At 34.8% G+C, this 9,604-nt stretch overlaps 1 non-coding gene across 1 annotated transcript; it reads right to left on the reverse strand.

Moving 5' to 3' along the window:
- Positions 1–8,890: 8,890 nt before the first annotated feature.
- On the reverse strand, positions 8,891–8,997 carry LOC141625375 (small nucleolar RNA R71). The gene has a single exon (XR_012535160.1). It is a non-coding gene; the product is annotated as a small nucleolar RNA R71 (small nucleolar RNA).
- Between the last annotated feature and the right edge of the window lie 607 nt (positions 8,998–9,604).

The following is a 9,604-nucleotide window of genomic DNA, read 5'->3' on the forward strand; positions in this document are numbered from 1 at the left end:
AGCTCAGAGACTGCCTTTAAAACATGTTCAAAATACAACATACGTAAGTATCCAGCTTAGATGTTACATTTAAAGCATGTCCAAGATACAACACAAAAGCATCCGGCCTAGAGCTACCTTTAAAGCATGTCGAAGATACAATACACACAATACTCAAAGAAAAGAACAAACAAACAATTTCAAATTCAGAAGGCTATGACCAAAAGTACAACATCATAGCAACACAAATGACTTACATCATTATGATCAAAATAATGACTTCACAACGACACAACACACAAGGTACCCAGGACACACAACCAAAAGAAGAACATCGTGGCACACAATCCAAGAGGTAATTAAAACATATCTCACTATAAGAACGGCCCATAATACGGTAAACGATTCATAACCAAAAGAACTACATTTTAAACCTAAAGAACGATATCGTGAACCAGCACCACAAGCTTTAATCCTTATGACCCATAGAACGACATCATAGAGGAAGACTCGTTTAGCTCATAACCAAAAGAACGACATCATGAGCCCAGATTCACCACAAAAAGAACGACATTACGAATCGAGCACCACTATTATTACGTCACACAACCAAAATAACGACAATGTGGCAACCTCCTACATGTCATCAGTACATTATTTGACGACCGGGTCGATCAACACAAGTGTCAACCTCTGAACAACGTCATCATACTCAAATGACTCATCAGCTAAGTATGTTAGACAACACACAATGCATGACAAGATTCAGTAACCATTCAATGCACACAGTCAATTTATTAGACACTTACAAAAGCTGAGATGGTAAAAAAGACGTCATTTACTCATCCGGACTCCAAATCAGTAATTCAAGTGCCTAAGCTGCTTAGTTTTTTCAACGCTATTTTTGTCATATTTCCAGGACAAAAATAAAAAGTCACCTAGTGGGGTGAAATTTCGTCCGATCAAGTGAAATTTAACCTTCCGGCATTTTTCGACTTGCAGCGAAGTTTCGCCCAAACTGGGTTACCTGACCGAGTAAATTTTCACTCTTCGGTATTTTGAGTGAAAACAAGTCGATCGGCAAAAATTTTCCACAACATATGAATGCATCAAATAAGCATCGGTTCAATGGTCACTACTACAAAATATTGAATAGACATCGGACTTTTTAGCAATGGGCATCATATTCACAATCGATGTTAAGTTGAGTGATGTCCATTGTCGAATAATAGACATCGGATTTGCAACTAATGTCTATTAAATTATAGACATCTGATTTTTTTTTTATTTGATGTCTATGTACTATAATATATGATACGACTCATTTAGTCGTAGTTATTTGGAGCGATTTAGTATGGTTTTAATGGCTTGGAGTAGTATTATGAAGCTTAATTGCAGGTTATTTGTTAGTGAGCTTTGGTTAGCTATTGGGCCGGTTTTACAAGTTTAGAACGGAGTCCAAGTCCGAGGAGAGATAGGCCCGGATACCTATGGAGATACATGAGACGTGTGTGCTTAAAGTGCGCTAATTGAGCGCGCATAAATCAAAAGAAAAGGGCAGCGGCAGCAGCTATGCGTGACCAGCATTCAACCTACATTCGAGCGGTGCGCGACCGAGGCGCGACCGAGGCGCGACCTATGCGCGTGCTGCTGTATCACGCTTCCAGCTTTGTTTCCAATTAAATTCTAGTGTTTTGTTTCCTTATTTGACTCGGTTTGTTCCGATGAATTTTATTATTATTATTATTTTTAGTACTTTATTTCCTACTTTAATTAATTTACCTTATTACTATATAACTTATTATTTTAGTTTTAGAAAAGATGGACAGAACTTTGAGAAGAGAAACCCTATTATTGTTTTTAGCAGACGATGTGTAACTAATCTTTCTTCTTGGATTCGAGCAATTGAAGCGCTCGTAATACGATTGTGAGTTTGAATGTTTTAATTTCTTGTCTTGATTATTGTGGATTGCTTAGTTATTAATTTTATGAGTGTCGATTGATTATTGCTAGGTGTACAACTAGTGATTGATTTCTTCATTCTATTGTTAGTATTGTTAATTGAATAGGATTTATTGATTAACTCTACGCTAGTAACAACTAGGAATTAATATTGAACGGGATACGTTGATATTAGTACTTAGAAGCGATTCACATAAATATCTAAAGTGCAACTGGATTGTATGCATTATTTATTCTCTATCGAGTTCTCTATTTTATATTCTTTTTGTTGAATTAAATCTTGAACTGGATTGTTAAGGTTGTTTAACAGTTAGGGTTGATTAAGAACGGGATTCGTTTTAATTAACTATTCTTAAGGAGAATTGGAATTTGTCATTCATGATAGAGTAATCAAGATTAGTAATTGAAACCGTCTTACAGTGATCAATTGTTATTGAGTGTGGATATATGCTTGGCTCTAAGACCCTTTTAAATCATTTGATACACCGAAAATCATTAGTTTTATTACTCAATTTGCATTAGCTATTAATCTTAGTTTATTAGAAAATCAACTCAAATCCCCCCCCTTTGTTACTACGATCTTTAATTACATTAAAGATCCACTGTTCCTACATTATAAATTGCATAAATTGTTAATCTGATTCCCTTGGGTTCGACCCTTATTTCCGCTTTACTACTGTTTAGTATTTGGATTTAAGTGATATAAATTGTTAATTTGAGGCATACGACTTTAGCCTGTCAAATTTACTATAATATACATCAAATGTTTATAATAGTCTGATGTCTATTAGACTTATGTACATCAATGTTCATGTAACTCTGATGTATGTTTTACCTATATACATCAAATTTATTTAAACATTGATGTCTATTTTATGTATATGCATCAGTTTTTTATCTAAAGCTGATGCGAGTTGCATATGGTAGACATCCTTTTATTAAAAAAAAACCGATGTCCATTAATTTTTAAATTCTTTTTAAAAAAAATGCAATTGCTAATTCTTTCTTCATACAAAACAGACCATTTGTATGGCTAATTAAGATGATCCTCTCCATGCTCATAAATAACAAAATCATAACTTGCTTGTTGCATTTTCACAAAAGACGCCATCCAAATTCAACAACCAACAAAGGTCGTTTATCATACTTTTATACAACCAAAATCACAAAAGACGTCATCCAAATTCAACAACCAACAAAGGTCGTTTATCATACTTTCATACAACAAAAAAAAGATAGTTCGCAAAATCTAGTACATTATATATTGTATGACTAAACATTTAGAAAATTGTACGCCCATAAGTCCCAAACCTCATCAATTTCTTCTTGTGAATATGCCATTTTTTCTTGAAAAAGCTGTAAATCATGCAAATAAAGGTTTATCAAATAATGAGCATATATAATAAAAGAAATAAGTCATAGCTGAAGTTCAATTCTAGCTATAATTGTTGGAGCTTGTGTCCTCCACAAATTAGTGTGATAACATTTGTAAATCTGTTACAGGTTCACAAGGGTATACTTCGTATTTTAATCAGTTGCTTAACGATTACCTAATAACGGTTGGTTTGCTAGAAAGTTTGACGTTATTATCTTACAGATGGCGGTGATCAACTGGTCCCTAAAGGTCACACCTATAGGATGTGTTTGAGAGATGTGGTTATAGAAATATAATCACATTGATGCTTTATATAACTAAACACTTAAACAGTTAGTCAATGTGTTGATGAGACAATTATTTAATGAAGATTAAATAATATTAGTTGAGACGAATTAACTGTTAATTCGTAAATTGAATATAATAAGTTATATTTAATTAAATGTATGTAATGTTAGCTTGGACGAATTAATCTGTTAATTCGTAATTAAATGTAATCGGTTATATTTAATATCAACAAGATGAATGTGTCATAGTGGTAATAGTGAGGGTACTCAAATCCCTTGCCTCCTCTCATCGGAAAAAAACACAAAAAAAACCTAAAAATTAATCAGTTAATTTTTGGATTGATTCTAGCAAAATCAAAGGACATTTCTCATATCGTCTTGGGTGCAACTGATAGGAGAATATCATTGCGATATTGTTCATAGGTCATAACAGCTAAGACCGAAGGTTATTTCTTAAGAGTAGGTCTCCTGAAAGACGGTCTCTTAATAAGCTTTATTGAAAGACCATTGTACAATTTTAAGAAAAAATGATACTAAAGGTAATAAAATAGGTACAAATTATAATTAATCATAAAATGGGTACATTTATTATGTAAATAGGTACGAAATTAGTATGTCACGATCAACAATAAAAAGGGTACGAAATACAAATAAAAGGGTACGAAAGATTGGTCTCTCAATAACTTAGTGAGAGACCGTCTCTCCCAAGTTTTAGTGATTTCTTAATCCTTTACGTTTTGTTTATGCATTTTAGTTTTATGACTCGTAATCATCACTTTATAATTTGTTATAATCCTTAAAAATAAAGGGATGCATACAGATAAATCCCACAAGTGGTATCGTAGCCAAGGCCACGAATTTTTAATTTTAATGATTCTCATAAAATTGTTTGTAAACAATAATTAGGATTTGCGAAAAAAAATATGATCGGCTGGAATTTTGTTGAGCCGTGGAATTTTTTTTTTCGTTTCCGTTACTGTTCACGGATGAACAGTATTATTAAAAAAAAAAAATATGCTTTTTTTCTTTCTTTCGGTTTCTCCTGAAAAACCGATTAATGTTTTTTGCGGCCGTTTTTGTTTATGCCGATTTGAAAAGCATCCGAGAAAAGAAATTTTTTTTTCCTGTTACTGTTCACGTGGTTACTATTCACATAGGATAGATTTAAAAAAAAAAAATTTGTCTTGTTTCGGTTTTTACAGATAAACCCGTGTACAAAATATGGAAAGCTGTTTTCTGTTTTTAGTTTAGCCGTGCTGAAATTATAAAAAAAAAATTGTTTTTTTTTACTGTTCAGCCGAGACCAAAAGAAAAAAAAAGGATTTTGTTTTTTTTTTGTTTTGGCCAATTTTGTTTATACATTAAATTTATAATGTATGATAATTTTGTGAAGCGGTTCACAAAATTTAAAGATACCTAATTATTTTAAAGCAGTTTAAAATATTGATGGATTAAATTCATATTACAAGTTTAATATGAATTAAGTTTGAAATTAATGTGATTAATTGAGGAATTGGTACTTAATTCGTTAATTTAAATAGGTGGTTTGGATAAAATTAATCAACATAATTAAGGAATTGTGTCATGTATGTTTAATTTATTATTAGTTGATGCATTTTATTTTTGTTGAATGAATCGTTGAATGAATTTATTTACGTATTTTTGCAATCGGTTGTAATTTGTAATACTTAGTGTGGCCTTAGTCAAATTATGTTTTCGTAATGAAGGAAACATAATTTTTTATGTAATTATGAGATCTCGTATCTCCTTTTATTTTTCTTTAGTTTTGGGTTTTGAAATTAGAATGTAATAAATAGGTTTATTATGTAATTTATTTATTGTAATTTCAAAGAAGACTAAAGATGGAGATTGGAACTCACTCCCGCTATAGGATCAAGATGGAACATCGAGACAAGCTTCTCGGGTCCAAGGATGGATTCCAAACTAGTATTTAACGTTCATTTTGATAGGATAGGCCACACTAGGACTTTATTATTGTTTTTACGTTTTCATTCCTATTACTTTTCATTCACATGATAGTTTATGCATCATATTCCGCCTAAACCAAACCACCTACTACTAAAATGCATGAAAATTGACACATATAGGTTGTATGTTAGTTTTCATAGACATACAGATGTCACATGTTTATTAAGCCATCACCTTAGTTTATTCATTCACGCATGCTACATATTAGTTCACTTAAAATGAATTAAAATTAAGTTGATGGGATCTTCCTCTAAAACGGAAATTGAGATTAGTCTTTATAAGGGCAAACAACTATGAATCCCTTCTTCGTCGGTAGGCATAATATGACCCCTTCTACGTTGGGTAAGTAGTTTTTGTTGACTTAGTTTATCTCAACATTATAGTTCGAAGAGTTTCTCGTGATTATGATGGACTAAAGATAGAATTTACAGAAATTTATCGACCAAGAATTCTAACGGTAGAATTAGCTAAAAGGTTAGCTTATCAATTTACAGAGAATTGAGTCTTGGGATCATTTATATAATTCTTGAGGGAGGTCAATTGTATAAATGTTTTGAGTCTTCGCGTTATGACAGTAGTTCATTAGACTTAAAAATATAAACGATGCACATGCTTATTATTTTTATTCTTCTTCTCGCAGTGTAGAACACGTTTATTTTCATAATACCGTTACAACTAAATGGCTAGAAATAACGCAATCCCAATGCCTAGTGCCACACTTGGACGCGAGTCCTGGCTGAAAGCTTTCATGGACCACATGAATCAGTCCACTCGACTGAATAATGATGGGTCCAACTTTGCGGACTGGGAGGCGGCACTACGGAATGCTGCCATTGCTGACGGTAAGCTCAAGTACTTAATTGAGCCAATATTGGTAAACCCAGGCCCCAATGCAGGAGTCAACGAGTCACTCGCTTATAGTGACTTCGTTATGGAAGTGGGTGCGATAAAGAACGTACTCATCTTTGCAATGGAAACCAATTTGCAGAGACGCTTCATTGCTCAGGGTGCAAACAAGATTTTCACCACGCCCGACTAACGAGTTCTCAAAGGCACCGAGAATCGTTACTTATGAGCATACCTGTCGCTTCTTTGATGCGAAACTCCAGAAGGGCCAACCGGTTAGCCCACACATTCTTCACATGATTGAGAATGTCGAGAAGCTGGAGGCACTTGATTGTAAAATCGGTGAGAGCATTGTCATAGACCGAATGCTTCATTCTCTTCACGATGGTTTTGCCCTTTTCAGGGCGAACTACTACATGAATGACTTGAAAAAGAGTCCTCATGAGCTACATTCCCTTCTCGTACAGACCGAGAAGGATATGAAATTGAGTGGAAGCATGAAGCAGGATGTTCTCACGATTTCCAACAAGGGTAAAGGTAAGGGCAAGGCTCATGGCGACCTAGCTATAGGTAAGCCAAAGTTTAAAAAGCCAGGACACGGTAAGAGTGGGCCCGGTGAGACTAGTGGCTCACAGGGCAAGGCAAAGAGCAAGGGCGGTGACATTGAGTGCCACCATTGTCACAAGACTGGACATTGGAGGAGGAATTGTCCCGTGTATCGTGAGGACATCACAGCAGGCCGCGTCGTTCCTGTTGGTATGTCATCTTATATTCATATGATTGAGATTAACCATACAACTATACAAGTTTCGGAACTTGGGTACTTGATACTGGTTGTGGTTCTCATCTGTGCAATAATTTGCAGGACCTAAAGAACATCATACCTCTCGAAAAGGGTGATGTGGACCTGCGAGTCGGGAATGGAGCACGAGTTGCTGCAGTCTCGAAGGGAACATATGTTATTTTAAATACCTAAACTCGTATCCTAGGTTAATTACGCTTTATTTTCCGTAGGTTTAGCATAGTTACTCTAAAAACTCTCTAAAATACTTAGTTTAGTTTATATTTATTGTTCTTACCTCCGGATCTAAACATTTCTATTTTACGGTATTGTTTTAATCTATTAATAATTATTATTTCAATTACTTGTTCATCTTTTATGTTCTTAATTATACTTTCTTATATCGTTATTGTTGTTATTGGTATTAGTATGAGTAGCTAAATTCTTAATCTAGGGTGAAAGGGGATCTAGGTTGTTAGAAAGCGGTTATTATGAATTGATTGTTAAATTGCTTTCTATTGTTGTTTAATTATCGTTTTACATCTAATTGATTGATTAATGATCAGAGTTAATTAATTAGTCTTGCATAAACTAGGATTTTCACCGACCGGGTTAAGACTAGTATTTGCCACGATAATTGAATAGAGATAATTTAATGATAGCGATAACATGTTAAATTAGATCTAAAATAAATATTGAATCGACTGATCATATGACTTTTAACAATATAAATTGCTCAATTAATGAATCAAATCCTCCCCTTTGATGACTACCTAGTGAACCCGAATCCCTAGACTCTTTAATATTATTGTTATTCATCTTTTATTTACTTTGCAGTTACCTGTTAGAAATCAAAACTAGATAATCATCGCCTCCCTGTGGATTCGACCCTGACTTACCGCTAGCTATCTTGTTACTAGTAGTATAGGATTTATTTTGATTAAGGCAAACGACTGAAATTAACCTTGTCAAATTTGGCGTCGTTGCCGGGGAGGCAACAATTTTTCTGTTTGTTTGTGTTTATTTTTGTCTTTTGTTTCAGGGAACTTCAGTTCCTTGAGACAGTTTTATCTTTTCTTGTTGTTTTCATGTATGCCTAGGTCTAATAGGTTAGAGATTATACTGTTTGATCCCGAGCCAGAAAAAAATTTTCGCTATAGACGAAAATTTCAAAGAGAAGTAAGTCAGGTGGAAGACTTGAGTATACTTGACTACGAGCTGTATACTTTTGCAGAAGGTTCATCCTTTGTAGAGGACTCTCTTATTTCTGCGCCAGTTTCTTCTACAACACCAAATATGACTACATTAGCAAGTCACTCCGAACCCACAGTTGATTCTATTCCTAAAGGCTTCAAGCTCCTTACCGCTGATAAGGGAACTTTTGAGATCAAGCTTTCATACATAAGCTTGATAGGGAGGAATTTATTTGGAGGAAACGTAGGAGAGGACCCCGCAAAGCAAATGAAAAAGTTTGTTACTTATTATTGTTCTATTTCTTTGACAGCTGGGGTGTCTCAAGATCAGGTCAAGTAAATTTTATTTCCTTTCTCTTTGAGAGATGATGCAGCTGAGTGGTTAAGGGACTTAGACATGGAGACCGACGCAATTACCAACTGGACTTCATTGGCTCTTGCATTCTACAAGAGGTATTTTCCACCACAGAAAACCAATGCTCTTAGAAGTCAAATTACAAGTTTTAAACAGGGTCCTACTGAGGATTTTAATGAAGCTTGGATACGGTTCAAAAGACTAGTGCAGTCCGTCCCTCACCATGGATTCGAGATTTGGTTCCTTTGCAACCAGTTCTATAACGGGTTATATGATGATCATAAAGCCTTACTTGATTCAGCTGCCAATGGGAGATTCCAAGATAACACTAATGATGGTAATGCTTGGAAGTTGATTGATCAGATAGCTACTCACACAGTTGAGTATGGTAACCCTAGGGGAAGTAAGAGAGGAAGTGGTACAGATAGTGCTATTGCAGCACAACTGGAGGCTCTAACGGCTCAAATTGCTGAATTGAAGACAACCCAGTCCTTGGTAAGCAAGAGATGGTTCACATGGTTCAACAAGAAGTGTCATGCGAGAGATGTGGGATAGATGGCCATACTGCGGCCAAGTGTATGAGTACCATTGAGCAAGTCCATGCTTTCCAGTCTTTCAAACAAGGTACACCATATTCTAACTTCTTTCAAGCTCCTCAAAAAGGTACCTATATTATCCCTACAAATCGTGGTAATCAGCCACAAGGAAGTTATCAAAGGCCAAATCAAGGAGGTTTTCAACAATTTCAACCTCCTCCTCAAGCTCCAAGTAATGAGGTGTCGGAGTTAAAATCACTATTGCAACAAACTTTAATGATGCAACAAAAGCAAACGGCTC

This window comes from Silene latifolia, chromosome X (genome assembly GCF_048544455.1).
Source record: "Silene latifolia isolate original U9 population chromosome X, ASM4854445v1, whole genome shotgun sequence".
Lineage (NCBI taxonomy): Eukaryota > Viridiplantae > Streptophyta > Magnoliopsida > Caryophyllales > Caryophyllaceae > Silene > Silene latifolia.